This window comes from Lucilia cuprina, chromosome 6, assembly GCF_022045245.1.
Source record: "Lucilia cuprina isolate Lc7/37 chromosome 6, ASM2204524v1, whole genome shotgun sequence".
Classification (NCBI taxonomy): Eukaryota; Metazoa; Arthropoda; class Insecta; order Diptera; family Calliphoridae; genus Lucilia; species Lucilia cuprina.
The window spans coordinates 16,681,209-16,706,479 of record NC_060954.1 but is presented as its reverse complement, the minus strand read 5'-3'; the positions used below and the strand labels follow the sequence as shown (position 1 = coordinate 16,706,479).

At 30.5% G+C, this 25,271-nt stretch overlaps 1 protein-coding gene across 5 annotated transcripts in view; it reads left to right on the top strand.

The window, feature by feature from the left end:
- LOC111677581 (protein 4.1 homolog) overlaps positions 1-25,271 on the top strand; it is a 94,402-nt gene that overhangs the window by 43,331 nt on the left and 25,800 nt on the right. For all 5 annotated transcript variants that reach the window (XM_046954995.1, XM_046954997.1, XM_046954996.1 and 2 more), the window contains exon 2: positions 13,126-13,271. The gene's annotated coding sequence lies outside the window, so the exon portion shown is untranslated. The remainder of the gene's footprint in view (positions 1-13,125; positions 13,272-25,271) is intronic.

Here is a 25,271-nt window from a genome sequence, read left to right as displayed (position 1 = left end):
TAGACTAGACTATAGACTAGACTATAGACTAGATTATAGACTAGACTATAGACTAGACTATAGACTAGACTATAGACTAGACTATAGACTAGACTATAGACTAGATTAGACTATAGACTAGAAATAGATTAGAAGACAGATCAGCTAATAGACTGTAGCCTAGACTATAATCAAGACAATAGTTTAGACTATAATCCAGACTATAGTTTAGACTATAGTCCAGACTATAGACTAGACTTTAAACCAGACAGTAGGTTTGACTGTAATCCAGAATATAATCTAGTCTATAGACTAGATCAGGCGCGTCTGGATCTAGTCTATAATCTGGTCTAGTCTATAGTTTAGTCTATGGTCTTATTTGAAATCTATAGTCGTTCCATTTATCTATTCTATGTTTGGGAATACAGTATTCTATAGTCTGAACTTTAGAGTAGTTCTTAGTCTATTCTATGTTTGGGAATACAGTAGTCTATAGTCTGAACTTTAGAGTAGTTCTTAGTCCAAACTTTACCATAGTTACTATAGTAATAAAGATTGACGATTATATGATCGTCAGGTTTTGGCTTCATAATCTAGGGCACTTTCAATACTCTGACAGCTGTCATTAACATTTGCGGCATATATTAGTTGGTAGGCTTATAAAATTTTGAAATTAAAGTATGTATGTATGTGTTTTATTAAAGCCACACAATGTTGCAAGTATTTGTACAATATGTTGGTTTGTTTTTTCTCTCATACTTTATACGCAGTAATAAATCATTTAAAACGATACAAATATTAATGTTGTTATTGTTTTATTTTCTTTTAAAATTTTCATGATTGATTGACATTTCAATTTGTTTAAAAAATTTTTCCTTGTTTTCCATACTTCTCTGGCAGTTTTTTTGATGATCATGTTGTTGGTTTATTTGACGATGATGGTGAAGATGAAGTCAATTGTAAAAACAATTAAAAATTTTAAACAAAACAAAAACAATAAAACTGTACATGTTGCAAACAACATACATACATATACACACATTTACTGCATGTAAAACTACATACACAAATAGCTTGCAACACGCAACTAGTTGTTGCCTTTAATAAAAATCAATAGTTGCTGTAACAATGTTACGTTTATTTGGTGAATGACTGATGGTGTAGAAAGAGAAGAGAAAAGAAAGAATATTTGACTGTCCGTACTCTGGCCATAGTCATTACTAAATAAACTCCAAACTGCCTTCCATATACATATTTGAACAATTGTCTTGTCTATTGAAAATCACATCAAAAGTTTCGAAAAAAACAAAAAGAAAAACTTATAATATATCAAACAAACAATAATTGTGATTAAATACATTATTGCAACAGCAGCACCAGCAGCAATTGCTCATGATGATCATGAATGAAAACAAAGGGGAAAAAAGACGATTGCTATTGGCATCCGTGTCTGTTTAATGCCTGATAAAAAGTTTGTTGCAAGTTTATGATGGTTTCTATAGTCAGTTCTTCAGCTCATAAAAATGAAAAAAAAAAACATTTTAAAAAACCTACAATTTGAAAATTGCTGTCTTAACATTTTCCGTCCAACCCATTCAATTGATTTTTATTGCTGCCTCATGTATGATGACCATCAATTTTCAATTGAACCCTTTTTAAACTTTCTAAAACTAATTTCCACTTACTTATTTTTGTTGTAGTTTTTTTTTTTTCTACATTTTATTTTATTATTGTCTATCTTGGGTGAAACTTTTGTTAAATTAACAGCAGTTGTTGTTTTCAAGTTAAGTTTTTATAGTTTAACTACAATTTACAATTAGTAATTTACTTTTTCCATTAATTAATTGTTTAAATTTTTATTGAGTTTTTTTTATAAAAGGAAATTGTTTTAATTTTTTATACGAGTAGGGGTCTTGAGAATTACATTCATTTATCAATAAAATAAACTGTACTATAGTACAGACTATTGTCCAGACTTTACGTTAGTCAATAGTTCACAATATAGACTGGACCAGACTGTAGACTAGACTGTTGTCAAAACTACAGACTACACTATAGTTCATATTTTATCCTAGACAGTAGTCCACTATATAGATTGGACCGGACTATAGTCTAGCCTATTGCAAAAACTATAAACAACACTATTATCATATCTATGGACTAAACAATAGAATATATCATAGTCTAGACTATAGTCTACACTACACTATATTCTAGACTATGGACTGCACTTTAGTCTAAATTATATAATAGACTATAGTTTAGACCACACCATAGTCCAGACTATAGACCACAACATAGTACAGACTATAGAATACACCATAGTATAGACTACAGACTAGACTATAATGTAAAGCACCGATTAACGACTAGGCTATAGTCAAGACTATAGACTACACTATTGTCTAGATTATAGCCTAGAATAAAGTCCAGACTTTAGACTACACTTAAGTCCAGAGCAGACTAAACTTTAGTCCAGACCATATACTAAACTAGAAACCAGACTAAACTAGAAACTAGACTATAGTTCAGACCATAGAATAGTCGGATTTGACTTGACTATGTATGACCGATTATAGACTAGACTACACTCTATACTATAGACTAAACTATAGTCCGAACCAAAGACTAGACCATAGTCCAAACTGTAGACTAGGCTACAGTCTATACTAGACTATAGTCTAGTTTATAGTTCAGACTATAAACTATACTATAGTCCCGATTATAGACTAGACTATAGTACCATTTATAGACAAGACTACAGTCCAGACCATCGACTAAATTATAGTCCAGACGAATGACTAGATTATTGCCTAGACTATAGACTTAACTATAATCTTATAGAATTCACTATAGTCCAAACTAAAGACTAAACTATAGTCTAGACTATAGACTAGACTGTGTTCCATGTCTAGACTGTAAACTAGACTATAGACTAGTTTATAGACCAGACTATAGACTCGACTATAATCCAGACTTTAGACTCCACTATGGCCCAGACTAAAGACAAGTCTATTGTCCAAACGAAGGACATGACTGTAGTCCAGACTAAAGCCAAGACTATGGTCTAGACTAAAGACAAGACTATAGTCCAGACTAAAGACAAGACTATTGTCTAGACTAAAGACAATACTATAGTCCCGATTATAGACTAGACTATAGTACGGATTATAGACTAGAATCTATGTTAGACCATAGGCAAGACTATACTAGAGTGTAACCCAGACTATAGACTAAAATTAACTCCATGCTATAGACCTGACAATAGCCCAGGCTGTAAACTGGACTATAGACTACTTTATAGTTCAGACTATAGACTTGACTATAGCGTAGACACTTGGCTAGTAGACTATAGCCTACACTTATAGTCTAGACTATAGACTATATTATAGTGCTTCTAGATATTGTGTTGAACATAAATCTATTGTGTAAATAACATTCTAGTTTGGATTATATTTCTGTTTATATATGGTACTATAGCTAGTCTATATATTAGACTGCAGTTTAGACCAGACTATGACTGAACTTTTGTCTAGATTCTGAGCTAAACTATAGTTTAGCCAATGGTCTCTTCTTTAATCTAGAATATTGACCTTAATATAGTCTAAAACTATAATATAAACTGAACGAAACTCCCTGACCCATATGTATATATTATTTCTCCATTAATATCCAATTTAGTAGTAACACTACTTAAGTACTACTCAAACACCGTTATGGAACCAAACAATGGCCCATTTAAGTGAATAAATTCTAGTTTGATTCTACAATCAATAAGTTGCACGTTAAGAAGATTAATTTGTTACAAATTAAATGAATCTTCTATTGTATTCATAGAACAGCTAAAAAATTCAAAAAAATACTATATAGTGGTGCTATTATTTATATATTTTCAAGTTCTTTATTTATGAAACGACTAAACTAAAAATAGCAATAAATAATTTCAAAATTCTATTTGTAGTTTTTGTTTTTTGTTATTTTTAATAAAATATAAGCAAAAAGAAGCCATTTTAGTGAATGTTGCGTTGCGTTATGTTACGCACAATTCATTTGTGCGATTATAGAAACGCAGAGAATTTTGAATTAACGGTTAATGGGTATTTGCTTTTATGGGTATTTGGATATTAAAGGGTTTTTAATAATTCGGTGTGCAGAGGATTTCGATTAAGTCTTTGTTGCAAAAGAAAATTAAGAAAATTTTATATAGTTTATTTTTTTGTAATACAAATAATTGAACCAATACTTTAAATCGTTTTTTTAAACAACCGATTACTTATAAAAATATTCGAATTTATTGCTCTCTAGCAAACACATTTTAGTAATTGGATTGTTTGTTTGGCAGTTGTGCCAAATTGAGATCAGACAGATAGCCAACAGAAAAGTACTAACATACTCTCACACACACACACATACACGCAACACACTGAAATGCTTACGATATTTGGATAATGGTTCTACATTTGTATCAAAGTATACAGTAAAAGCGTTAGTATTCATTTATTTGTTTCTTATTGCGGGTGTTTTTTTTTCAAATTGCTTTTCATTTATGATGATGACGACGATGACGCCATCTAGATATTATGACTGACTTGCTGACAGACTGACTGACCATTTCTTAATTTAAATTATATTTTATTTTTGTTGTTTTCTTTTGTAACATTTCGGTTTATTAGAGAAACATTTTTTTTCTCATGTGTGTGCCATCATTCATCGTTAAGCTGTTCTCATTCATTGTCTAGTTTTTTCTTTCCATTTTTTCCCAAATAAAAATTTGTTTGTAAAATTAAGACCTTCAAAATATTGTGTACATGATATTAAAATTTAGTCAAATGGTGGCATATTGTTTAATTTAATAATTTATATAGTGTGTGTCTACAATTAACTTTTTTTGTTCGTTTTTATAATGAAGAGAATTTAATAACCGTTTATTAGCAACGCATAATATAATTTCAATTAAATTCCAGATATTATATGGGTGTATAGGGAATATTGTGAGAAAAATTTGTAATTTTTAATAGAAATGTCTTTAAGGTTTGTTAGTTTATAGTCGAGACTGTGGTTAAGGCAATATTAGGGGTTAATCTATAGTCGAGATTAAAAGGTTTTTTTTTTTAAATTTAAAGTTTAAACTACTGTCCTGAAAACTATAATTTTGACTATAGTCTTAACCATAGTTTTGTTCATAGTCTGTACTATAGTTTAGTTCATTGTCAGACTATAGCTTAGTTCATAGTCTTGATAATAGTTTAGTTTTTAGTCTGAAATATAGATTAGCCTCTAGTCTGAACTATAGTTTAGTATCTAGTCTGAACTATAGTTTAATCTATTGTTTAGTTACTAGTTTGGACTATGTTTTAGTCGATAGTTTTAACTATAGTTTTGTCTATAGTCTGGACTATAGTTTAGCGTTTAGCCTACAGTCTGAATTATAGTTTAGCCTCTAGTCTGAACTATAGTTTAGTCACTAGTCTTGACTATAGTTTAGTCGATAGTCTGAACTATAGTTTAGTGTTTAGTCAGGACTATAGTCAAGCCTTTAGTCTGGATTATAGTTTAGTCTCTAGTATGAACTATAGTTAAGTTAGTCTGGACTATAGTTTAGTCTCTAGTCTGAACTATAGTTTAGTATCTTGTCTGGACTAAATTTTAGTTTATAGTTGGTTTCCTGTCTGAACTTAAGTTTAGGATCTAGTCTGCACTATAGTTTAGAATCTAGGCTATACAATAGTTTAGTCTATGTAGTCTGAACTATAGTTTAATCTATAGTTTAGAATCTCTCCTGAACTGTAGTTTAGTCCGTAGTCTGGACTATAGTTTAGACTTTAGTCTGAACTATAGATTCGAATATAGTTTGAATTATAGTTTAGTCTATAGTCTGGACTATATTGGTCTTTAGTCTGAACTATAGTTTAGATTATGGTTTGGTCTCTAGTCTGAACTTTAGTTTGGAATCTAATTTGAACTATAGTTTAGAATACAGTCTGGACTATAGTTTAAAATTTAGTCTGGACTATAGTTTAGAATCTAGTCTGGACTATAGTCTATTGTCTTGACTTAAGTTTAGTCTTTTGTCTAGACTATAGTTAAGTATCTAGTCTGAACTATAGTTCAGTATATAGTTAAGTCTATATTTTATTGTTTAGACTCTAGTCTGAACTATAGTTAAGAATCTAGTCTACAGTTCGGACTATAGTTAATAATCTAATACTTTATTCCATAGTTTTGTTCAGAGTCTGAACTATTGGTTAGTCTGTTGTCTTGGTGTTGTTTGGTCTATAGTCTGGACTATAGTTCGTTCTATAATCAGAAGTATAGTCTGCATAATAGCACTGTTATCTAGCCTATATATTCTAGATTGTATTTGGGACAATTGATTATAATCTGGTGTATAGTTCTGTGCATAGTCGGGGCTATAGTTCGGTCTATAGTCAGAACTATTGTTTTTACTAGATTGTGGGCAGTAGTTCAGTCTATTCTGTACTGTAGCTAAGTCATGGACTATAGCTTATTTTCTGGTCTAGGCTGTAGTTTTGGATATGGTCTGGACTATAGTTCAGTTTTTGATATGACAGCTCAATCCATTGTCTGGATTATTCTCTATTCTTAACTATAGTTATGTCTGTATTTTGGACTATAGTTTAGTCTTCAGTCTGGATTATAGTATAGTCTTTAGTCTGGCCTATTGTATGTCCTATATTCTGAACTGTAGTTAAGTCTAAACTCTGCACTATAGTTTCTCTGTAGTCTGGATTATAGTAAGGGCTATAACTAACTATGCTTCGATTAAAAGTTGGATCAGTAGTCTAAACTCTAAATAAATTAAATTTTAAAATGTTTAACAACATTAAACAATTTTTCCAAAAAAATTACATTAAAAAGTATTTTCAAACAAGGTTTTGTTTTTTTTTGTGTAAAAAAAAACTTGTTAAATCTAATTACCTTGCGAGAATTAATTAAAGTTGTTAATTATATTGAAATCAAAAATAATGCTAATTAATCTCAAATTACAATGCTTTGTTTTTTGAGGTATTTTATTATTATTGTTGTTTGAAATTTACAAAAAAAAAAAATTAATGAAAATTTAAACAAAAACTCTGTTATTTCCGTTTGCGAAATGTTTTATTAAAAAGAAAAAAACTTTAAAATTACAATACTTAGTTATAACAAACATAAGGAAAAACAATTGTACATAGTTTTTTTTGTTAATTTTTCATAAAAAAATAATAAATATTCCCACTATTGAAATGAAATTCCAAATACAACTTAAGATTCATAGTTGTTAAAAAAACGCAAGGTTATAAAATTAATTTTGTTTTTTAACTAAATTTACTAAATTTTTAAATAATTTTAAATATTAAAAGAAAACATAAATATATTTTAAATTTATGAATTTCTAATAATTTTTCATAAATTGCCGCAGTGGGCACTGTCATCACCATCTCATTCTCCACCTCTAGCTTTTGCTACTTGATCACTGTCATTGGAACTGCAGTTTAAATTATTCAATTAATCATGATATTTATATGAGAAGCACATACATATTATCATCATTTATTTATCCAAACAATGTTTCTTAAATGATTGTATTGTGCCTGACGGCCTGCCACCACTTGTTGCCCACTTTTTTAAATGGAATTTTATTATTATTTATTTAAAAAATATAAAAAAATATCTATAATATTTTCACTTTAAAATGTCTGGTATTTAGAGAAAAAAATTGTGGGTACTTGTGCACAATTGGAAATATTAATTTTATAAATTCGTATAGAGTTCCAAGAGATCAAGATAATCGCATAGATTTCTCCACATTCCATTGTAAATGAGAATTTTTGTTGTAGTTTAAAACTTTAAACTGAACTCTTACTTCATAGGCTGGACTATAATTTAATCTATATACATATAGTTTGAACTATCATCCGGGTTGTATGTAGTTTAAGCTATAGTCAGGACTATAGTTTAGCCAATAGGCTATACTATGTTTTAGTCTGTAGTCTGGACTATAATTCAATAAATAATCTAGGCTATAGCTTAGTTTATAGTTTAGTCTGTAGTCTGTATTGTGGACTATAGTTTCCCCTATAAAATTTGTAACAATTTAGCTTATAATTTAAACTAAATTCTAATATATAGCCGGGACTACATTTTAGTCTATAGTCTGGACTATAGTTTATTGTCTGTACTCCGGACTATAGTGAAGGCTTTAGTCTGGAATATAGCTTATTCTGTAGTACGATAGTTTAGTATATGGTTTAAGTTTTAAACTATATAATATGGACTAAAGTCTGGACTGTAGACTGAATATAGTCTGAACTACAGTTTAGACTATAGTTTAAACTGTAGTCTAAACAATAGTTTGGTGTATAGCTTGATCTATTGTCTGGACTATAGTTTATTGTGTGTACTCTGGACTATAGTTTAGTCATTAGTATCTAGCATATGGTCTGTACTAATGTTAAGTTTTAAACTATATAATCTAGACTAAAGTCTGAAATATAGACTAAATATAGTCTAGACTACAGTTATTACATAGTTTAGTCTATAGTTAGTTTGAAAGGAGGAAGTATACACATCAAATCCGAAGAAATACACTTAGGCTTCTATCGGACCTGTTGTGCGCTCCTTAATCAGTGCCACAGGTGAGAATCGAAGCCACCACCTCCGGTCTACCAGACTAAAACACTAACCACTAATTAAGTCTAAAGTCTGAACTATGGTATGTTGTATAGCTTGATCTATTTCCTAGACTGCATATAGTCTGCCCTATAGTTTCGTCTATAGTCTGGACTAATGCGTAGTTTGGCTTATAGTCGGGACTATAGTTTGATCTATAGTTTAGTTATAGTCTGGATTATTGTTAAGTTTCAAACTATATAATCTGAACTAAAGTCTAGTCTATAGTCTGGACTATGAGCTATAGTAAATACATATATTTCTTCAGTTTAACCTATCAATAGGACTATAGATTGATCTTTAGTTTGTGCTTTAGTTTAATCTATAATCTGCCCTATAGTTTGGTCTATAGTCTGGACTATATCTTAGTCTGTAGTGTAAATTAAATTTAAATCTTTAGTCTGGACTATAGTTAAGTCCATAATCTATACTAAAGATACAGTTTGATCTACATATTAATCTATAATCTGGATTAGTCTTGTTTTCTATAATCTTGGATGTAGCCTAGCCTATAATCTTGTCCATTGCCTGGACCATAATTAAGTCTATAGTCTGGACTATAATCTCTTATGAAGTTTGGACAGACTAGTAGATAGTATGTACTATTGTTCTATGTAGAGTATACGATTTGAAATATGGTCTCGTATATAATCTTATAATCTGGACTATAGTTCCTCTGTCGTCTGGACTATAGTGTAGTCTTTAGTTTAGTATTTAATCTTATAATTTATAGTCTTTAGTTTAGTATATAGACTATAGTTTATAATGTTGTCTAAACTATAGTTTAGTCTATAAATTAGACTATTGAGTAGTCTTTATTCTAGACTATAGTCTCTTCTGTACAATATGTAGTAGTTAAGCTTATAATCTGTGACTAAAGTCTAAGAACTATGGTCTATAGTTTGATCTATTATCTGTCTATAGTTTCTGATTTATATCATTGGATAGACTATAGTTAAGTCTATGATTTAGTCCATAGCCTAGATTATAGTTTATTATATAGTTCGATCTGCAGATTAATCTGTAGTCTAGATTAATATATCTATAATCGTGGAAGATTGTACTGTAGTTATAGTCGTGACAATCGACTGTAATCTGCTTGTCTAAACTATAGTTGGATATATAATCTGGGCTATAGTTTAGTATGGACTTTAATCATAGTCCGTTGTGAAGTCTGAACAATCATTTATGGTCTAATATAGAATATGAATTATATTCCTGACCATAATCTTATAATCTAGACCATAGACTAGATTATGGTATAGATCATAAGTTAGTCTCTCTCTTGGTCCATAGTTTATTATAATTTAATCTATCTATGTATTATAATTTAATATATAGTCTGAGATATAATATGCAAAGTGTTGCCATATTTAACTACTAAGAAGAAGGGTTGCCAGATTATATTTATTATGACTTTAATTGAATAAAATCATCAAAATTTTCTTAAATTTTTTAATTAAAATTTAACTTAATAATTGATATCTTACGTCATTTTTCTTTCTTATTAATGTGCCAATAAAAAAAAAAAACCATTTCTATTTCAAACCAAAAAAAAGTCACACTTCTCAATATATTTAGTTCAAGTTTATTCAGAATATGTATTTTCAGTTACCACAAACAACAACAAATAATACATATTTTTCAAATTTATAAAAACAAAACCAAAAGTGGCTACAAATCAAAAAAAAAGGAACGAAAATACATTCATTGCACATGAAATTATTTCAAAATATAAGAAAAAATACAAAAAACAAGCAAGAATTTATTTTATTTGTTACTTAATTTTGTTGTTTACAGTAGCCGGCATTTTTGCGTTTATTTTAGACAAATATAAAAACACTTTAGGGGGAAGACGCAAAATAAGTTGAATTTAAACAGGCTTATGTCATCATTAACATCATCATCAACAACAACAGCAAACAACCGCATCATTGATTCTGCTAAAAAAAACAAAAACATTTAAAAATGTTTTTTATTAAGTAAAAAATCTTGAAAAAAAACAATACAATTTAAATTAGTATAAGAAAACAATAACTAATTAAAAAAAAATAACTAAAAAGTAACAACGTGATTTTAGTAGTTTTATAAAAAAGTTAATAATTACTAAATAAATAATGAATTATTACTTTTAAATAAAAAGTTATTTATAAAATGCCGGTAATAGATTGGGGTATAGTCCAGACTATTTATTGGTCTATAATCCTGACTATAGTTTAGTCTATAGTCTTGACTATAGATTAGTCTATAGTCTTGACTATAGATTGGTCTATAGTCTTGACTATAGATTGGTCTATAGTCCTAACTATAAATTTGTCTATAGTCCTAACTATAGATTAGTCTATAGTCCTAACTATAGATTAGTCTATAGTCCTGACTATAGATTAGTCTATAGTCTTGACTATAGATTAGTCTATAGACTTGACTATAGATTGGTCTATAGTCCTGACTATAGATTGGTCTATAGTCCTAACCATAGATTAGTCTATAGTCCTGACTATAGATTACTCTATAGTCTTGACTATAGATTAGTCTATAGACTTGACTATAGATTGGTCTATAGTCCTGACTATAGATTGGTCTATAGTCCTGACTATAGATTGGTCAATAGTCTTGACTATAGATTGGTCTATAGTCCTGACTATAGATTGGTCAATAGTCCTGACTATAGATTGGTCTATAGTTCTGACTATAGATTTGTATATAGTACTGACTATAAATATGTCTATAGTCATGACTATAGATTAGTCTATAGTCTTGACTATAGTTTAGTCTGTAGTCTTAACTATAGTTTAGTTTATAGTCTTGGCTATAGATTAGTATATAGTCTTGACTATAGATGAGTCTATAGTCTTGACTATAGTTTAGTCTATAGTCTTGACTACAGATTAGTCTATAGACTTGACTATAGTTAGTCTGTAGTCTTGACTATAGCTTAGTCTATAGTATTGACTATAGCTTAGTCTATAGTATTGACTATAGTATAGTCTGTAGTCTTGACTATAGATTAGTCTATAGTCTTGACTATAGATGGCTATAGAGTAGTCTATAGTCTTGACTGTAGATTGGACTATGGTCTTGACTACAGATTAGTCTATAGAGTTGACTAATGTTAGTCTATAGTCTTGACAATGTATTAGTCCATAGTCTTGATTATAGATTACTCTATAGTCATGACTATAGTTTAGTATATAGTGTTGACTATAGTTTAGTCTATAGTCTTGACTATAGATTAGTCTATAGTCTTGACTATAGATTAGTCTATAGTCTTGACTATAGATTAGTCTATAGTCTTGACTATAGATTAGTCTACAGTCTTGACTATAGATTAGTCTATAGTCTTGACTATAGATTAGTCTATAGTCTTGACTGTAGATTAGTCTATAGTCTTGACTATAGATTAGTCTATAGTCTTGACTATAGATTAGTCTATAGTCTTGACTATAGATTAGTCTATAGTCTTGACTGTAGATTAGTCTATAGCGTTGGCCATAGATTAGTCTGTAGTCTTGACTATAAATTAGTCTATAGTCTTGACTATAGATTAGTCTGTAGTCTTGACTGTAGATTAGTCTATAGTCTTGAGTATAGATTAATCTATAGTCTTGACTATAGATTAGTCTATAGTTTTGACTACAGATTAGTCTATAGACTTAGCCATAGTTAGTCTATAGTCTTGACTATAGTTTAGTCTGTAGTCTTGACTATAGATTAGTCTATAGACTTGACTATAGTTAGTCTATAGTCTTGACTATAGTTTAGTCTATAGTCTTGACCATAGATTAGTCTATAGTCGTGACCATAGATTAGTTTAAAATCTTGACTATAGTTTAGTTTATAGTCTTGACTATAGATTAGTCCATAGTCTTAACTATAGTACGTTTATATAAAACTAAACATTTCAAAAACTGATTCTAATTTAAAATTTTATGATATAAATAATTAAAGTTTTATTCGAGTTGTTTTCTATAATTACATACTTTAACTATTCTATCTAAATAGAAACGAAAAACGAAACATTTTATCTAAAACATGTATCCCTCACAAATTTTATTGATTTACAAACTCGTCTGGATAGAAACAAACAAAATGACCTCATCATCAGAACCACTCACTCGTATTCCTTAACCGTGGCACACGTCATCATTATTTGTTTCGAAAACGTTTTGAAATCTATATTATAGAACTTTTTCAATTTAAATATCTTAGAAAAAGAAAGAAATAAAACAAAACAAATTATACCGGTTTCTTAGTTGTTATTTGTTTATTTATTTGTATCTTTCTAGTTTTATTATCACATTATGATGCCATCATATAAATTATTTATATTTTCCCTTTCATTTGTGTAAATGTGAAAATGTTAAAAATGTTAAAAGAAAACCTTGAAAATTATTTTTGTAAAATTATAAAACAAAATTTTGTGAAAAAAATTTTATATATTATTTTAATCAAAAATGTTTTTTTCTCTCTTTACAGCATTTATTTTACTACATTCTGAAAAAAAGAACACAACAACAACCACATCTAAACAACATCTTGAAAACGACTAAAATATTATTTAAAATCTACAACATTTTTACTACATGAACTGCACCGAAATACCAGAATAAAACATTTATAATGTAAGTGTATTTTAATATTTTTTTTACGAAATTTTAAAATAAATATTTAATTTTTTATAAAAATAATAAATAGAAAATTTGAAAAATATTTAAAAAAAAGTTGAACATATTACAAATTTGAGCAAATTTGCTGCGCTCAACTTTGGAATGTAAGTTTTTACCAAGTTAAGTACTCTTTTCGAAACGAAAAATGTATCATGTAAATTGTTACATCATTGTAAAATTTACATAATTCTATAAAAATTCCTTAAGGTACAATTATCAACTAAAATAATAACAATTTACATTTTATTAAGTTGTTTCTTTTTTAAACGTTTAAAGGGCAAATAGTTAGTCATTGTACAACAAGTTGCTGCTGCGCCTACATACAACATACAAGTGAGCTAAATGATATTAAACCTTAAATGGTTTAAGTTGGCAAGGAAGATCCTAAAATACATAACAAAACTGGTCAAGAGTTAGACTAGCCAATAGACCAGTCTGATAACTAGTTAACAGACTAGTCAATAGACGACTTCATAATCAGACATAACAGACTAGTCATAATCAATAGACCACTCGTTGGATTAGTCAATAGACAATAGACTAGTCAATAGATAAGCCAATGGGCTAGTCAACAGACAAGGAAATATGCCAGTCACTAGGACAGTCAAAGGATTAATAAACTTGTCAATCATCTAGTCAATAGTTAATATAACAGTAGATAGACTATTCAATAGACTAGTCACTGGACCAGTCAATACATTACTCAAAAGACCAGTTAAAAATGGACTAGACAATAGTCCAATCAATAGATTGGTCAAAAGTCAGTGGACTAGTTAATGGCCCAGACAATAGACAAGTTAGTGAACCAGTTAATAAACTCTTCAATAAACTGGTCAATAGACTATTCAAAAGTCTAGTCAATAATCTATACAACATAGCATTGAATAATCAATAAAAATCAAGAGATCAGTCTGAACTATAGACTAGAATAGTCTAGGACTATAGACTAAAGTCTGGACGATAGACTAGACAAAAGTCTGGACTATAGACTAGACTAACGTCTGGACTATAGACTAGACTAAAGTTTGGACTATAGACTAGACTAAAGTCTTTACTATATACTAGACTAAAGTCTGGACTATAGACTAGACTAAAGTTTCGACTATAGACTAGACTAAAGTCTGGACTATAGACTAGATTAAAGGTTGGACTATAGACTAGATTAAATGTTGGACTATAGACTAGACTTAAGTCTGGACTATAGACTAGACTAAAGTCTGGACTCTACACTAGACTAAAGTCTGGACTATAGACTAGACTAAAGTCTTTACTATATACTAGGCTAAAGTCTGGACTATAGACTAGATTAAAGGTTGGACTATAGACTAGACTAAAGTCTGGACTATACACTAGACTAAAGCCTTTACTATATTCTAGGCTAAAGTCTGGACTATAGACTAGATTAAAGTCTGGACTATAGACTAGACTAAAGTCTGGACTATAGACTAGACTAAAGTCAGGACTATAGACTAGACTAAAGTCTGGACTATAGACTAGACTAAAGTCTGGACTATAGACTAGGCTAAAGTCTGGACTTTAAAGTCTATACTATAGACTAGACTGAAATCAGAATTACACTCGATACTGAACTGTAGACTAGACAAAAGTTTGGACTATATACTAGACAAAGTCTGGACTATAGACTAAAGTCTAGACTAAGATTGGACTATAGACTAGAATAAATTGTAGTCTATAATCTATACTAAAAGCTGAACTACACTATAGTTAAGTCTGAGCTATATGCTAGACTAAATTCTGAACTATAGTCTAGATAAATGTCTGGACTGTAGACTGGACTATAGACTAAAGTCTGAACTATAGAGAATAGACTATAGACTAGACTAAAATTTGGACTATGAACTTGACTAAAGTCTGGGCGATATACTAGACTATAGTGTAGACTAGTCAATAGACTTTTTTTTAGTAAAAAAGGCTCCAAATTTCCCAAGCAAAAATTTTTAGGGTTAAAATAATTACACATTTATATCCTTATATTTTTCTGTTAACCGATTAACATTTAAGGACCCTTACTTCTTTTTCCCTAAACGTTCTTGGGCCTTACAACAAAAACTTGTCAACTTATTGCTTTAAATGGGACGATAAAGTGACAATTTAGTTTTATGGCTACGGACTGAGAGCAGCGCAGCGGTATTGTAAAAAAAATGTTTCAAAAGTAATTTCTTCTTTATAAGTGTGTATGTATGTGTTTTATGCGTGAGCGTGTGTGCCAATGTCTAAATGATTTGTTTTGTGGTATGCCACATTATGAGGCGTTAAATTTAGTAGACATATTATCTTTGTTGTAAGTAGTAATATGATTGTCATAATATGACTGAATGAAGGAATGAATGAATGAATGAATGAATGAATATATTGTTTGTAATAAGAGGGAAAACTTACATTAATCATGTTCGTACATACAATGTAAAAATTAAATTAATTAACTCATATTTTATGACAAGAAAAGCGTACGAAATAAATTTTGCGGAATTTCATTACAATTGAAAGTGTAATATGTAAGTGACAGTAATGAAAAGGATTAAATTATGGAAAAAAATGTTGTACATAAATTAAAACAAGACATAATGGAGAAAGAAGAGACTTAAAAGATTCATATTAAATTTGATGTAAAAATACAGTATTAAGAAAAATAATCCGATATATTAGCGATTCGAGCTTTCTTTGTTTAATCATATATACGAATATGTGACATCATCTCCGTCTAAGAGTACTGGCGTTTCTTGGCATTGGTTACAACATATGACCCCTTAATAATAATTGGCATCCTTTATTGATCCCACTACCGAATAACATCATCACTTGTATAATATTTGCCACAGCAAAACTTTTCCAACTTTCAAATAAAATAAAATTTTCAATGATTTTAAATAGCTGTCGTTAAAATGCAATTTTTCTTAAATTACTAAAACAATAAATATTAAGAACAAAAGTACTTTGTTTTAAAAACAAAACAAAAATATAATAAAAATCAAACTTTATATGACGAACTATAAAATGAAGAAAAAAGCGCGTAAATAACATTTGACCCTCTAGACAGACAGACTTCAAGCAGTAAATTTTTTTAATGGAAACTAGGAGACAAACTGACTTTACTTATTTGTTCATTTTGCTGAAAGTGACATAAAACTGTGACGCCAAAAATTTATGACTTTTTGGGCGGCTAAAAAATGGGGTTGAGAATACTATATGGTTACCAGCATCGAGTGTATGCGTGTTCTAAAACAAGGCAAATTAAAATACAATATCCTGTCAAGACATAAAATGAAAACTTGTAAATAAATTTTTCACAAACACATACATAATACATGTACAATGTATGTAGTAGTTACACGGAATACTAAATAGAAAGCAGGACGTGTTCTAGTAAATTAGAACTACACCATTTCCATGCACTAATTGCTGGAGATTTGCCTATTGTTTAAACAGCATATTAAGTAAGAACTCGTCTATAGTCAGGACTATAGACCAAACTATTGTCGGTGCTATAGACTAAACCATAGTTCGCACTATAGGCTGTCCTACACATTGCACAATAGACTACGCTATAGACTGAACAATGGTCAGTACTATAGACTAGACTGGAGTCAGGACTATTCACTAGACTATAGTCTGGACTATAAAGCAGACTATTGTCTAGACTAGAGAGTAGCCTATAGTCTGAATTATACAGTATATAAGTGACTATAGTCTGAACTGTAGCGTTGACTAAGTCTGGACTATAGAGTAGATCTTAGTCTAGTCTATAGAGTAGACTGAGTCTGACTATAGAATAGACTAAGTCTGGGCTATAGAATAGACTAAGCCTGGACTATAGAGTAGAATATAGTCTCGTCTAGACTATCGTCCGAATTATACACTAGACTATCGTCAGGACTATAGGCTACACTATCGTCAGGATTATACACTAGACTATCGTCTGTTCTTTTCTAGTTCTGTTCTAGTTCTAGTTCTGTTCTAGTTCTATTCTAGTTCTGTTCTAGTTCTGTTCTAGTTCTGTTCTAGTTCTGTTCTAGTTCTGTTCAAGTTCTGTTCTGTTCTAGCTCTGTTCTAGTTCTGTTCTAGTTCTGTTCTAGTTCTGTTCTAGTTCTGTTCTAGTTCTGTTCTAGTTCTGTTCTAGTTCTGTTCTAGTTCTGTTCTAGTTCTGTTCTAGTTCTGTTCTAGTTCTGTTCTAGTTCTGTTCTAGTTCTGTTCTAGTTCTGTTCTAGTTCTGTTCTAGTTCTGTTCTAGTTCTGTTCTAGTTCTGTTCTAGTTCTGTTCTAGTTCTGTTCTAGTTCTGTTCTAGTTCTGTTCTAGTTCTGTTCTAGTTCTGTTCTAGTTCTGTTCTAGTTCTGTTCTAGTTCTGTTCTAGTTCTGTTCTAGTTCTGTTCTAGTTCTGTTCTAGTTCTGTTCTAGTTCTGTTCTAGTTCTGTTTTAGTTCTGTTATGGTTATAGTTCTGTTCTGCTCTAGTTCTGTTTTAGTTCTGTTCTGCTCTAGTTATGTTCTATTACTGTTCTAGTTCTGTTCTATTGTCTGGAATATAGTCCAGACTTTGGACTTAACAGTACACTATAACTATGGTCTTAAACTAGACTAAAGTTTGTACAACACACTAGCCTATATTCTGAACTGCAGACTAAACTACATTCAAAACTATATACTAGTCTGTTATCTGACATGTCATGGTCAATAGTTGAAATTTATTTATTTCTCTAGCAAATGGTTTATGATCATACTCACAGGATGATGACATGATTGAAGTCTATCAACTATATTTAACATATGTTTGTTGTCCAAGGACTAAAAGTATTTCTGTGTCTGTTTAACATTATGTCCGTATTAAAGCAATTTAAATTTAATTTCCTGTACAACAAACTAACCATCCATCCATATAAGAAAAATAAACAGAGAAATAAGCAAACTTCCGCTTTTACTTTATGTTAAAAGGATCTGTCTATGAAATCAAAGAAGAAGTATAATGAAAAAGAAAAAAGACCAAATAGGGTCTTGACGCCAACTGGCGGCAAAATATTTGACTACAAATTATATGATTGTGAGTTTAACAACACGACAATATGACTACGAGTAATTTGCAAAAGTCTACATGTACGTAATAAGGACTTCTTTGTGGCGTCAGTGATAAAAGGGAAAAAACTATATAAAAGCACAAACAAAATTTCATGTTAAATATAATTAAGAATTTGTAAAACAAAAGAACATACGAAAATAAAATAAAAAAACTTTATTAAATTAAACATAAAAGTATTTTCATCATCAATTTTCTTTGGTGGAAAACAATAGCTTTTATGTTTTCTTTATGACTTTGTTGACTGCAAGTGAAAACTGTGTGGAATGTTGGCAAATAGTTGTATAAGAATGATGAATGAATTGGCGTCAAAATAATGATGTAATATGTTTTTGGGTTTTTGTTTGAATGTTGACGGAAATATATTGTTCAAGAGACTATTTGGTGACGTTTTATTATTAAGTTCATTTAAATAATATTTATTTCAAAAGTTCATCTTCCCTAAATTGATGATGACTACTTTAAACCTATTATAACACGTTTCCTTATAAATCCTCTTACTTTTTTTAAAGCTCGAAAATCTCCTAAGAGACTTGACAGCAATTTCCTTTCATTCACCATTATTTATCAATTATGTAACTTTAACACACCTTGGCAAAACTTTAACCTTAATTGTAACACCGCAATAAGTAATTAAACATTTTTTGAACAATAAAAACTAACAAATTATGCGGAAATTTGGGCAAATTTTTGCTAAAATAAACAAATATAGATATGAGCAGAAAACACGCTATTGCTTGCCCCATCAAACAGTTAAACACGGAATTAATAGAGTAATAAAGTTCATTTGAACATAAATATAAAAATGCAAATGTAAACGCACCAGTCTGGAGTCTAGACTATGGGGAGTTCAATTATTATGCCCCAAGGTATAATTAAAATGTTTCAATGGATGTGCCATTGGTAAAAGAGAGTTGTGCCATCAAACGGCCAACAAATGCAATAAAAGGGCAGACAGGGGGTTAAAGAGGAGATTATAAATCTATTAGGTAGAAAGCTCAGGTGTTGGGATAGACGTGTAAAATAGGGGTAAGCAATACCCAGCAAAAAAATTCTTCTAAACCTGTTCAATTCTAGTTATGTTCAAGTTATATTCTTGTTCTATTCCAGTTCTGTTCTAGTTCTGTTCTAGTTCTGTTCTAGTTCTGTTCTAGTTCTGTTCTAGTTCTGTTCTAGTTCTGTTCTAGTTCTGTTCTAGTTCTGTTCTAGTTCTGTTCTAGTTCTGTTCTAGTTCTGTTCTAGTTCTGTTCTAGTTCTGTTCTAGTTCTGTTCTAGTTCTGTTCTAGTTCTGTTCTAGTTCTGTTTTAGTTCTGTTCTAGTTCTGTTCTAGTTCTGTTCTAGTTCTGTTCTAAATTTGTTCTAAATCTGTTCTAATTCTGTTTTAGTTCTGTTCTAGTTCTGTTCTAGGAGGTATTCTGTTCGAAATTTATGTCAATGTATTTGTCTATGGTACAACACGGGTTTAATTCGATTCATCCTTAGGAATATTTCGACAAACATGTCAAGTTCATTCGTTCCCACCTAAGCAAAATGGTGATGTTAACGTCTAGAATACTGATGATGACAGCATTGATGTTTCATACTTAATGAGTTTCAATTAGTTAAAAAGAAATCTTTACAAAGGTCTCAAAATTAACCCAATTTACAGTTAATTATTTAGCAACAATACAAAATTGTGTTAATTACACAAAGACATGTTGTGTTTCAAAGAATTGTTAAACAATTTTCTGAGTAATTTTGTTTGTTTGAACTGAAGAAGGGGTTAAGAGGTTAGAAGTGTGGATATATATGTAGAAGAGGTCTACTAATGTAATAATGTAGGTGTAAAAGGGTGGCGCCTTGGAGTCGGTCAGAAACTTGTTAATGTTAATAATTACTCTGTTAAAATATCTGACGTTGTGTTAAATATTTAAGTTGAACGATGCCGACAATTTTGATAGATAAATTAACCGGTCCTAGAACCATTTTATAGAACGACTGTCAACACGCTTTTTATAATTTCTAGCAGAGTTGTGTGGTTCTAGAACTAATTCATGGCTGCTTTAATTCATATAAATATTTGTCATACAACGCTATCAAAGAGGGAATCACAGTGGCGCATCAATGTTTTTACTTTGTATTTATGTGTTTTTATATTTTTTCAATAAAACCGCGGCAAATTGGCTATCGATAAATAAATTATTATTTTATTCCAATAGAATATTGAAATGAAATTTAAACGTTTATTGAAGCTTTAGAAAAAAAATAGTAGACATTGCAGCAATTCACACTTGATATAACAATTTGCGGTCATCAGAATATAAATATTCGTTTTTTTTACAATAAATATCTAAGCCACAATACAGTGGTGAAGAAAAGTAGTTATTTAAAAGAATTTTGTAATAAAAACTACTTCATCTAATTGGAAACTTGTTTTACTTTTGTTTAAAAGAAAACTCCTGGAGATGGTATCAATCTGGGAAATTGAGCATTTAGAGTTAGACGTTAGAACTGGAGAATCGTGAAAGTTTAATTTGACTCTGCTTTTGTCCAGCACACCTATTTCGTAAATATAACTGTAGTTAATGTGATGACTGGGTCCAAGTGATCTCTTTTCTGTTGACTAAACTATGTTTGTCATTGCCTCCTCCTTCTCGGGGTATTCATTCTGTCATTCTGTAACGGGACTAGTATAAAAACTAAAGCTGAACTAGAACTGAATTAGAACTGAATTAGAACTGAACTAAAACTGAACTAAAACCGAACTAGTACTGAACTAGAACTGAACTATAACTGAACTATAACTGAACTATAACCGAACTATAACTGAACTATAACTGAACTATAAATGAACTATAACTGAACCATAACTGAACTAGAACTGAACTAGAACTGAACCAGAACTGAACTAGAACTGAACTAAAACTGAACTAGAACTGAACAAGAACTGAACAAGAACTGAACTAGAATTGAACTAGAACTGAAATAGAACTGAACTAGAACTGAACTAGAACTGAACTAGAACTGAACTAGAACTGAACTAGAACTGAACTAGAACTGATTCTAGTTCTGTTCTAGTTCTGTTCTAGTTCTGTTCTAGTTCTGTTCTAGTTCTGTACTAGTTCTGTTCTAGTTCTGTTCTAGTTCTGTTCTAGTTCTGTTCTAGTTCTGTTCTAGTTCTGTTCTAGTTCTGTTCTAGTTCTGTTCTAGTTCTGTTCTAGTTCTATTCTGTTCTAGTTCTATTCTGTTCTAGTTCTATTCTGTTCTAGTTCTGTTCTAGTTCGGTTCTAGTTCTGTTCTAGTTCTGTTCTAGTTCTGTTCTAGTTCTGTTCTAGTTCTAGTTCTGTTCTAGTTCTGTTCTAGTTCTGTTCTAGTTCTGTTCTAGTTCTGTTCTAGTTCTGTTCTAGTTCTGTTCTAGTTCTGTTCTAGTTCTGTTCTAGTTCTGTTCTAGTTTTGTTCTAGTTCTGTTCTAGTTCTGTTCTAGTTCTGTTCTAGTTCTGTTCTAGTCCTGTTCTAGTTCTGTTCTAGTTCTGTTCTAGTTCTGTTCTAGTTCTGTTCTAGTTCTGTTCTGGTTCTGTTCTAATTCTGTTCTATTTCTGTTCTAGTTCTGTTTTAGTTCTGTTCTAGTTATGTTCTATTTCTGTTCTAGTTCTGTTCTAGTTCTGATCTAGTTCTGTTCTTGTTCTGTTCTAGTTCTGTTCTAGTTTTGTTCTAGTTCTGTTCTAGTTCTGCACCAGTTCTCTTCTTGTTCTATCCTCCTATAAAGAATGTTTGCTGGGTTTTAAATTATAATTTCATTAACTTTTTTTCTTTCTCATTACAAAAAAAAAGGATAACAACAGCATTTCCTTTAAATAACAGTTTCAATGTTTACACAGACATACAATCGATAATGTGTGAGAAACCCCTTCATCATGTTGTTTTATAGAATATAATGATACTTACTTCCGTTAAATATACTTCCGTTACAAGTTTTACTTAGTTCTTCTTATTTTTGCACTTTTTTTCTTTATTCACTTCAGTTCTTTCTTATTTCTTGGAGTTTTTAAGTCGTTTATTGTCGGATTGTCAGTCATTGTGCCTCTTAAACTAACGTTTTTTTTACACAGAGAATTTTGCAATATTTGTCGTAAACTTATTTACCTACATACGCGACATGGTAAATTTACTTAAGAATAACAATAGCAAAAATAATTCAAAAAATAAAGAAAAAAGAACAGCAATAAAATTTAATTTCTTATGTGTATTTTGTTACTATTTCTTTACAATTAGTTTTTAGTATGTATGAACTAAAGTATAAAGGGAAGGAAACCTATTTAAAGTAATTATAAATGAACCTGTATGAACTTTTTTAGTAAACTAATTTTGAATATGGATTTCATAGAATTTATGGTTTTCCATATATGATTATTGGCTTATCTTCTTTTGGAAATATTTTTCAACCCAAAACTTCTTCTTGTACCAGTCCATTCATTCATTCATGCTTGGGTACGGCACAGATGACTACGCAGACATGTTCTTTTGAATTTGGCTGGCATTAGCTCTATTCATGTGTAGCAATATATACTTGTTGGATTGTAGCACTTATATAGAAAAAAGTCATATATTCTTTTCCATTGTATGGAGATGTTGCACATACATAAAAGTGTATTATTGATAAATAACATAACAAAATGTTGCAAGTTATAGTTGTGTATTAATTAAAGATCCACCATATGGGTCATTTCAATTTAATGCCAAAGTAACAGAAAAAAGTTGTATAAAAGAAATATTTAAAGATTCAACAATTAGGAAAACCACTTACTTACTTATTTGTTCATAAACATGGTTTTGGGTGAAATTTTAATTTATTTGTATGAAAAAGAGTGTTCCATAGGCAGAACAGAACTAGTTCTGTTCTCGTTCTGTTCTAGTTAAGTTCTAGTTTTGTTTTAGTACTATTATAGTTCCGATCTACTTCCGTTCTGGTATTGTTTTAGTTCTGTTTTAGTTCTGTTCTAGTTCTGTTCTAGTTTTGTTCAAGTTCTGTTCTAGTTCTGTTCTAGTTCTGTTTTAGTTCTGTTCTAGTTCTGTTCTAGTTCTGTTCTAGTTCTGTTCTGTTCTAGTTCTGTTCTAGTTCTGTTCTAGTTCTGTTCTAGTTCTGTTCTAGTTCTGTTCTAGTTCTGTTCTAGTTCTGTTCTAGTTCTGTTCTAGTTCTGTTCTAGTTCTGTTCTAGTTCTGTTCTTGTTCTGTTCTAGTTTTGTTCTAGTTCCATTCTAGTTCTGTTCTTGTTTTGTTCTAGTTCTGTTCTAGTTCTGTTCCAGTTCTGTTCTAGTTCTGTTCTTGTTCTATTCTTGTTCTGTTCTGTTCTAGTTCTGTTCTTGTTCTGTTCTTGTTCTGTTCTAGCTCTGTTCTAGTTCTGTTCCAGTTCTGTTCCAGTTCTGTTCTAGTTCTGTTCTAGTTCTGTTCTAGTTCTGTTCTAGTTCTGTTCTAGTTCTGTTCTGGTTCTCTTCTAGTTCTCTTCTAGTTCTGTTCTAGTTCTACTTCTGTTCTAGTTCCGATCTAGTTCCGTTCTGGTGTGGTTTTAGCTCTATTCTAGTTCTGTTCTAGTTCTCTTTTAGTTCTGTTCTAGTTCTATTCTAGTTCTATTCTAGTTCTATTCTAGTTCTGTTCTAGTTCTGTTCTAGTTCTGCTCTAGTTCTGTTCTAGTTCTGTTCTAGTTCTTTTCTAGTTCTGTTCTAGTTCTGTTCTAGTTCTGTTCTAGTTCTAGTTCTGTTCTAGTTCTGTTCTAGTTCTGTTCTAGTTCTGTTCTAGTTCTGTTCTAGTTCTGTTCTAGTTCTGTTCTAGTTCTGTTCTAGTTCTGTTCTAGTTCTGTTCTAGTTCTGTTCTAGTTCTGTTCTAGTTCTGTTCTAGTTCTGTTCTAGTTCTGTTCTATTTCTTTTCTAGTTCTGTTCTAGTTCTTTCTAGTTCTGTTCTAGTTCTGTTCTAGTTCTGTTCTAGTTCTGTTCTAGTTCTGTTCTAGTTCTGTTCTAGTTCTGTTCTAGTTCTGTTCTAGTTCTGTTCTAGTTCTGTTCTAGTTCTGTTCTAGTTCTGTTCTAGTTCTGTTCTAGTTCTGTTCTAGTTCTGTTCTAGTTCTGTTCTAGTTCTGTTCTAGTTCTGTTCTAGTTCTGTTCTAGTTCTGTTCTAGTTCTGTTCTAGTTCTGTTCTAGTTCTGTTCTAGTTCTGTTCTAGTTCTGTTCTAGTTCTGTTCTAGTTCTGTTCTAGTTCTGTTCTAGTTCTGTTTTAGTTCTGTTCTAGTTCTGTTCTAGTTCTGTTCTAGTTCTGTTCTAAATTTGTTCTAAATCTGTTCTAATTCTGTTTTAGTTCTGTTCTAGTTCTGTTCTAGGAGGTATTCTGTTCGAAATTTATGTCAATGTATTTGTCTATGGTACAACACGGGTTTAATTCGATTCATCCTTAGGAATATTTCGACAAACATGTCAAGTTCATTCGTTCCCACCTAAGCAAAATGGTGATGTTAACGTCTAGAATACTGATGATGACAGCATTGATGTTTCATACTTAATGAGTTTCAATTAGTTAAAAAGAAATCTTTACAAAGGTCTCAAAATTAACCCAATTTACAGTTAATTATTTAGCAACAATACAAAATTGTGTTAATTACACAAAGACATGTTGTGTTTCAAAGAATTGTTAAACAATTTTTCTGAGTAATTTTGTTTGTTTGAACTGAAGAAGGGGTTAAGAGGTTAGAAGTGTGGATATAATGTAGAAGAGGTCTACTAATGTAATAATGTAGGTGTAAAAGGGTGGCGCCTTGGAGTCGGTCAGAAACTTGTTAATGTTAATAATTACTCTGTTAAATATCTGACGTTGTGTTAAATATTTAAGTTGAACGATGCCGACAATTTTG